We start from the raw sequence: 8928 nt of genomic DNA on the forward strand, positions 1-8928 counted from the left end.
GGGCCAATTGGCAGCATCAGTATGGATGGTGAAGAGATTGAGATAGTTAACAGTTTTTGCTTACTTGGTTCCACAGTCACCACTCTTGGTAACAGCAGCCAGGAAATCAGGAGATGAATTGCATTGGGAAAGTTGGCTGTGAGGGACCTCTCAAAGAGTACTGAATGCAAGGTCAGGCTAGAGACTAAGCTGTGCCTGATCCAGGCTATTGTCTTTGCAATTATGTGCTATGCATTGGAGAGTTGAACAGTGAATAGGGATGATAGAAAGAGAATTGATGCCTTTGAGTTGTGGTGCTGGAGAAGAGTGTTGAATATGCCATGGACTGCTAGGAGAACAAACAGGTTTGTCCAGGAGAGGGTGAAGCCAGAATGTTCCCTGGAGTCAAGGATTCTGAGGCTTCATCTGACATACTTTGGGCATGTTGCAAGGAGGGATTGGTTCTTGGAGAGGGATAACATGTTTGGGAACGTGGAGGGACGGCTCAGGAAAGGAAGACCCTGGATGAGATGGATCGATTCCGTGAGTGGAGTGGTGGGAATGAATGTTTTTGAGACAGCCAGATTGGCACAGGATAGAAAGGCGTTTAGGGTAACTATGTGTCTGTCACAAGTGACTCAATGGCACATAGCAACAACAACAACAACAACAACAACAACAACATATATATTTTGAACTTTATATGTAATGATATGATTGGATAGAGCTTGAGTGTTAGTGCTTTATAAAGATATCTCAGCACTGAGAAATTTGTCCTTTGCTTATTTTACATACAAATGTCAAGCATTCTTGCACTGTCGATGCTCACTTGGTTATTATTATTATTGTTAGGTGCCACCAACTTGAGCATGACTCACAGTGACCCTATGAACAACATATCTACACTCATCTATCCTGTGACAACCTTACAATATCTGACATACTCAAGCTCATTGTTGCAGTAACTGTATCAATCCACTTGATTGTCTTCTCCTTTGCCATCCCATCGTTCCAAGCACGCCATCTTTTTTTAAGGAATAGCCTCTCCTAGCAAACATGCCAAAAGTATGTGGAAGGAGGGTTCGTCATTCTTGCTTCAATAGAGCACTCTGGTTGCACTTTCTCTAAGACATTTCTATTCTCTCAACAGATCATGGATAATTAGTACTCCTCTTCAATGCCACAATGAAAGGGTGTCAATTTTTCTCCTGCCATCCTTATTAATTTTCCAGGGCTCAACAGAATAGCAAATGATTGAAAAGATCATGATCTGAATCAGATGTACATTAGTTCTCAAAATAACATCATTGCTCTTACCAGTGTAATACATTTGCTCATCTCCTGACTGCTAGTAATAAGTACACTGATTGTGAATCCATGTAAAAGGTAACATTGAGAGTTCCAATCTTCTTTCCACCTTTGTTGATGTTGCATTTAGTCCAGTGTTGGGAATTTTTGTTTTCTTTTTGGTGAGATGCAATCAATATTGAAGAATGCCATATTTGATCTTCTTTAATTAGAATTTCTAGTTTTCACTTTCAGCAAGTATGTTTGTGATAAGAGCATACTGAAGGTTATTTATGAGTATACCTCCAATCCTGATTAACTTTATAGAGTCCAGCTTCTTGAATAATTTGTTCAGGATACAGATTGAATAGGTATGGAGAAGTGACACAACTCTGATGCTTGCCTTTCCTGATTTTATATGTAGTATTCTCTTTCTCTGCTATCACAAGAACTTCTTGGTGTATTTAAGGTTTCACATAATACAATTAATTGTCCTGGGATCCACATTCTTCTCAGTGTTAATGATACTTTGTTATGATCTACACAGTCCAATGCCTTTTGATAGACAATAAAACACAAATAGACATTCCTGTGGTATTAGCCACAATCTGTCTGACATCAGCAATGATATCCCTCGTGCCATTGTCTCTTCTAAACTTAGCTTGAGCTTCTGTGTTTATGCACTAGCTTTTGAAATAGAATGCTTCTGAAAATCCTATGAACAACAGAGGAACATGGGTGGTTATAATATTAGATGCAGAATCCAGATTAGAGGTCAATCAGAATGAGGAGAAACATCTGCAATCCTTTAACAGAACATGGGTAGAGTGTGGGTAGAGTCTTGAATAAAGCCAACATTACATGTTGGATGTAAAAAGAAAATATAATTCATAAAGAAGAAAGAAGCAAAGATCTCAAAAGGAAAAAGAAAATCTGGGAGACCTAGCAACCAGGAAGCCGGTGCTTGGGCAGTGTACAATAGTTAACATGGTTGGCTGATAACAGACGTGATTGGAGATATGAGTCCACTAGACAGGTATGAGCAGAAAAGGTCAGAAATCACTTATTGAAAATCATATGGAACATACATCTAATTGTTTATATAAGGTTGTTGTTAAGTGCCGTTAAATCGTAGGTGAGTCATAGAGACCCTATGAACGAAATACCTGAACACTTGTATAATTTTCACCCTTTCTCCAAGTTCATAGAGTTTCCAGAGGCAAGCTATTTTGGAAGTGGATGTCACTCCTGCTTCCAAGCTTGTTACTGCCCTCCATGGGTAACCATTATCACATTTGACACATCAGTGTCACAGTGTTCAGGTTCACAGCAACTACGAATTACAGCAAGTGGACCGACCAGGACTGTATGACCTAGAAGAATGAAAAACAGGCCTGAGGGTCTCAGATTAAAGTCACCCACCTTTGGCTTGGTAGCATCACATTCTGTCCACTACGTCAACTGATCTCTCTATGTTGCTGCTGTTATTCTTGTTGTTATGTGCCGTTGAGTCGTTTGCGAGTCATAACGACCCTATGTACAACAGCCTTAAACCCTGCTCTATCCTGTGCCAATCGCATTGCCTCTGACACACCCATCCCGATTACCCCAGTCACTGAACCAATCCATCTAAAAGAGGGTCTTCCCCTCCTGCGCTGTCCCTCCACTCTACCCAGTATGATGTCCCTCTCCAAAAACCTGTCTCTCCTTGCAACATGTCCAAAGTATGTCAGACGAAGCCCTGGAATCCTTGCCTCCAAGGAGTAGCCTGATTTAACCCTCTCTAGGATGAATCTGTTTGTTTTCTTGGCAGTCCATGGTACATTCAATACTCTTCTCCAGCACCACAGCTCAAAGGCATCAATTCTCCTTCTACCCTCCCTAGTCATTGTCCAACTCTCTGATGCATAACAAGTGATTGCAAAGACCATGGCCTGTATCAGGCACACCTTAGTCTCCAGAGAGACACCGTTGCTCTTGAGTACTTTAGAGAAGTCTCTTACAGCAGACTTTGCTATTCAGCTCCAAAATGAGGCACAGATATAACCTACATTCTTTTTAGTTGTGTCTTACAATCTTAGTCATTTTTTTCTCCCTTGGCAGCACTTTCTTTAGCAATCGTTCTATAGATAGTGACACATCAATCTCATGTTGATAATCACTTATAATCAATAATATCACTGACCCTCTTAACCAAATAAGCCCACTGTCTATATTCTTTCTTCAGAATTTTTATTGTAAGATCGTTATTGACAAATATTTGCTAACTAAACACAATTAGGTTATAAGATAATCTCTTGTGTCTATTTGGCTATCCATAGAAACGAGAAAAGAATTATTTCCTCTTACTTTTATCTTTTAAAAGGTGATTGGAATGAAGGTGATTTTCTACCCCTGTTTCAACATAAAAGATGTGGTAATGGTTCTCTTTTCATCTCCAACCTTTTCAAAAGAAAATTCTTTGTGGACTTCTTATTAAATATTAAATGCTTATTAAACCATTATCCAATTGCATAATTGACAGGACTTAAGTTAGAATAAAGCAAAACTGGATTCTGATGAGTCATTGACACCAAAGAGGCTCTTCTCTTCCTCTTGCCCTTCGGAGGCTGATAAGAAGCAGAATAACTCTATCTACATGTACACGGTGTGGAACTTGTTCATTGTTTCTGAAGCAGTTCTAAAAGTAGGGCTAAAGAAGCTAGGATAGTAGCCACAAGGAATAATAATTAGATTCTGCAACCTCCATAAGCATTTCTGGTGTACTTGATTAACCTTGAGAGGCTTTAGGAAATGTTTCTAGAATAATAAAATGGGGAAAAAATATTGGCCGGGTTCTATCTTGCATACCGAATCCAAGGAGCTTATTGTTCCATAAACTAGATATGAAGCACCTGATGAATAATTGGAAATCCAGTTTGGGTTTTTGTACAGAGACTACTTATTAACTTCTTCATAGACAAGTTAGACTCAGTTTCTCAGGGGTGGTGGGAGACCAGGCCTCTAAATAGGTCACTAGGAAACCTTTGTCACTTTTATATTTTTTAAAAAAGAATGAACTTTGGTTCTGGGGTTTTTTTTTCCCATGCAGAAACCCAATTTCCTCTTGTCATTGTTCTCAATAATAAAATCATTGGTAGCAAGGATTTTTCTCATTTGTTCACCCCTAAGCCAATTTTTGCCTCATAGTGGGAGTCCAAGACATAAATAGTGGAATAAAAAATGAATCGATAATATGACAGGTGATGCAATATGTAAGCAATCAGATGCTAACCAAAAGATGAATGGTTCGAACCTACACAGCACCTCTGTGGGAGAAAGCCCTGTCAGTCTGCTGCCATAATCATTATAGGCTAGGAAACACTATGGCACATTCTACTTGGTCACATGGGTCCTTGACTGAGTAGGAGAAAATTATGCTTAGAGGCGCAAGACCATGAGCATCTCTCTGAATATATCAGATGGAGTAAGAATAATACAGCCCCTCACTGCCCCAGATTAGAAAGCAGACAAAAGCCCATAACCCAGCAAGAGGTTTGTTTATTCATTGCTGACTCACAGACTCACAATTCTAGTACCGACAATGAGGATTATTAGGGAAGTTGAGTAAGGGAGACAAAGAATATCATCGAATACAAGTCCAGGGTTTAGCCCAACAGTTCCAGAGCACACTTCCTCAGTCCAGACTCCAGTTTCAGTTCAACAGTCAAGCCTAAATCATCCAGAAAAGTTTGCCTCAGAATAGTTATAACCAAATCATCCAGCAAGGTTTACCTCAGAGCAGTTATAATTTGGCTTCTCCTTCTAACATCTGTCAAGAATAGCTTAACCTTTAACTATGGACAGCACAAATAGAAGCCTCAGGTTACAACTTGTCACAATTTGTCCACAGCAATGCCACAATCTCTCCACCACCATCACTAGGGTCTCACTGTCGCCGGGGTATTACTCTAGTCTCCCTCAAGTCTTGCTGCCTTGTATGGAAAGCACTCTTTCTCTTATTCTAGCCCCACAGCTGTTGATGATTTACAAGACCATACTGATTTACAACTATGTGTCTGCAATTAAGGTAGCTAGAGATCAGAGGGGACTAATTGATGGTTTTAAATAAAAGCTAACTTTCAGGCTAACACCACAGTTTTCTGTGGTGCTTAAAGTTTAAAACTGACTCAGTGCCAAATAACAATATTTAAATATGTAATATTTGTGGTTATGTGCTCTCCAGTCAGAATTGACTCATGTGGATCCTCCATCTGGACTTTAGAGGCTATAAATTGTACATGAAGAGATTGTCCATCTTTTCCCCTCAGAGCAGTTCGTGGGTTTGAATCATGTGCCTTCGGGTTAATAGTACAATTCCTTACCCATTAAGCCACCATTGTTTGTTTATATTCAGTCTAGTATAGAAATATTTTCTTGCATAAATGTATTTAAGTGGGACACTTTGAGTGTGTAATAGAAAATGTTTGATCGAACAAATGAGGTCAGTCAAAGAAGTCTCAAATTCCAAGAACAACTTGTGTGGAATAAGTATCTTAGCCCTGAAACCTAAGATGAAGCAGGCTGCTAAAGAAAAGGTGACCTACCTTAAAGGCATGGCTAGCCTGACAGTAAAAGGTGAAAGAAGATGATAGGTGCTTCCAATGACATTAGAACTGAAAAGAGTTTCCTGAGGCATAGAAAGTCTGTGTCTAAAATAAATGTGATGCTTGATGGGTTTGATATTCATTGGAAACCTTTGGGAAAACGTTTCAAATAGTTTGCTTTCCAAACCTTTTTCTTGGTAAAATAAAGAGTAGGAATGTGTCACCTAAAGCTCAAGCAACTAGCTTCCCTTGGCAGCAAAGTCAATCTCTATTCATAGAATGGGCATGTTCCTGAACCTTAGCAATTTATGTTTCTTTTATTCTCAGAACACATATCAGCCCAGCAAGTCTCAGCTCATGTGCTTGACATATTTCAATGTTATATTGCAAAATAAAGCATGCTCCCTCCGTCTATGTGCACTGAGTTTTCAGACGGGACTTCTCACTCTGCAAACCCATCAGTCAAATCCAGCCACTGTGCCCACAGAACATATCCTCTATTTATGCACTGCACAGTCAACGACAAAGAGACACACAGTCTCCTCGTGGTAGTAACAAGCCTCCTGCTAAGGAGTTATTCAGAAATAACTGAAAACTAATATATGGCTTTGAATATTTTACCTCCTTTGACACATTTCTTAATTGGTGAGAAACTCTAAATGGGTTATTACTATTTTGCTTTTCACGTTAAAGATTTCAGCTTAAAAAATAATAATAACGTTTATCATTAGTCCCTGACAAATGGAAAATACTCTAAATAAAATTATTGGTACTAAGTCTCTGGTGAATATGTCTTTGCCTGCTCATCTCACAAATTCCCAAATGAAAAAGTGGAAGTAGAAATAGGTAAAGATGCAAAAGAATTTTTCTCCAAGTTCAGTTATTACTCTTTTTCATTTGTATACCTATGTACATTTTTGAAGACTTATCAATTGTATCAATGAATTACATTACTTAAGATAAACTCTATTTTATTTGTCTTACTTCACTCTTTGTGTCAAACTGTGGTGGTAGTCTAAGTCCAAACATATTAAAATATAATTACTGACTTGTTTTTGTAAACACAATTCTTTTTCTCTTACCTGAGCTCTACTTTCTTCATGTGTAAATGGAATATTTTAAAGAGGAAAATGCTTACAGTCTTTTCTTACTTTTAGAATCACTGATTAATTTCTATTGCAAGAGAGATGGGAGATTATTCTGGGAGACTCCATTTTGCTGACTTTTGAGCACCACATTTACTAACTGGCACAGTGTGAGAGGGCTAACCTTACATTAAGAAGTTCTTCAGTTTAATGTGAGAGGACTACCTTTACATTAAGAAGTTCTTCAGTTTAGAGATCAGTCCCAAATGCAGATATCCCCAGGGCTATCTTCACCAACTGGCTAAAAGTTTTACAGAAGAAAAAAAAATATTGTACGTATATATTTGTATGTGTCCATTTGGCATTTGTTAATGTATAAAAGAAGTACTTTTTCTTTCACAGTTTGGAGAAGCATATAGTTGTAGAATAAAATTGTGAAATAAAATATTATTTCATGTGAACGCACATGTACACAAAGGCGGGGGAAGCCCTTAATGGAAAGTAACACCATTCAACCAGAAGTTCTATTATTACTAATATTATATTATAAAATTATTATATTACTAAGAAACACTTGAATGTGAGCTTTTAAAACTGGATATTTGGGTTCCAATTGCAGCATAAATTTTCATTCAATATATCTAGGAAGAACTTCAAACTCAAACCAATGGTGGACAGTGTTTGGTGGAGCTCCCTGATTAAAACAAGCTTGGAAGCAGGAATGGCATTCACTTCTACAATAGCATTCCACCAGAAGCTCCCTGATTAAAACAAGCTTGGAAGCAGGAATGGTATTCACTTCTACAATAGCATTCCACCAGAAACTCTGTGAAATTGGAGAAACAATGAAAGTTACACAAGTGTTTGGATCTTTTGTTCATAGGGTTGCTACTAGTCATCTATTACTCAACGGCACTTAACAACAGAAACCTCTGTTGGCCTTGTGGACAGAAAGTGATGCTACCAAGCCAAAGGTGGGTGATTGTAATCTGCAGCCCTCAGGCCTGGTTTTCTTCTAAGTGCTATAACGCTGGTGTGTCCATTTGTTGTATATTGGTAATTTGTGATTGCTGTGATGCTAAACACTGTGACACTGATGTGTCCAATGTGATAATGGTTACCTATGGTGGACAGTGTTTGGTGGAGCTCCCTGATTAAAAGAAGCTTGGAAGCAGGAGTGGTATCCAATTCTGAAACAGCTTGCTTCCTGAAACTCTATGAACTTGGAGAAACAATAAAGAAATAAATAAACGTATACTTTATTTCCATCAAGTTGGAACCAACTTGGTTTCCAAGGCTGTAAATCAGAGTTGAAGAGATTGGCCATCTTTCTTTCTCCCACTAAGGATTCAAATAACCAGAGTTGTACAACCTTTAGGTTAGCAGGACAAATGGACTATTCCACCATAGCACACTAGGAGAAATTTAGAAATTAATATTTTTAATTAGCTCTATCTGTGATAAGGGCATTGTAGGAAACCTCTAGTCAACAATCTAGTCCAAGGAACCCTTCGCAAAGCTCTGTTGATATATTTATTGTTGTTAACGATAGGATCTGTCTAGGTAGCTCAACTCCTGACAAGCACATACACAATGAAACAAAATACAGCCTAATCCTGGTCATATCCATTACTGGTGATTTATCAGAGCATTCTGAGTCATAGGGTTTTGACAATATTTGTTTCTGGAGATTTCTTTTTATCATTTAAGTTTTGAAACTCTGTAAATGGGCACATCCAGACTAGAAAGTTAATGGACGGAATAAATCAACAATGAAAATTCTGAACATCATGGTTGGATCAAGAAAAATACAGCCTCGGGTTCTCCTACCATGAGTCTTGTCTGGTGGTGGATTGGGAAAAAAAAGATACTTAGCGAACTGGACTGGGATAATTTTGAATTTCTCTCTCAATGCTGTTCAGTCTGTTTCAACTCATAGCTCAACTTCCCACAGATTTCTGAGTGTATAAATTACACAGAAGGATACTGCC

Source organism: Elephantulus edwardii, unplaced genomic scaffold (assembly GCF_000299155.1).
Source record: "Elephantulus edwardii isolate Elephantulus edwardi_28Jun2011 unplaced genomic scaffold, EleEdw1.0 scaffold00047, whole genome shotgun sequence".
Classification (NCBI taxonomy): domain Eukaryota; kingdom Metazoa; phylum Chordata; class Mammalia; order Macroscelidea; family Macroscelididae; genus Elephantulus; species Elephantulus edwardii.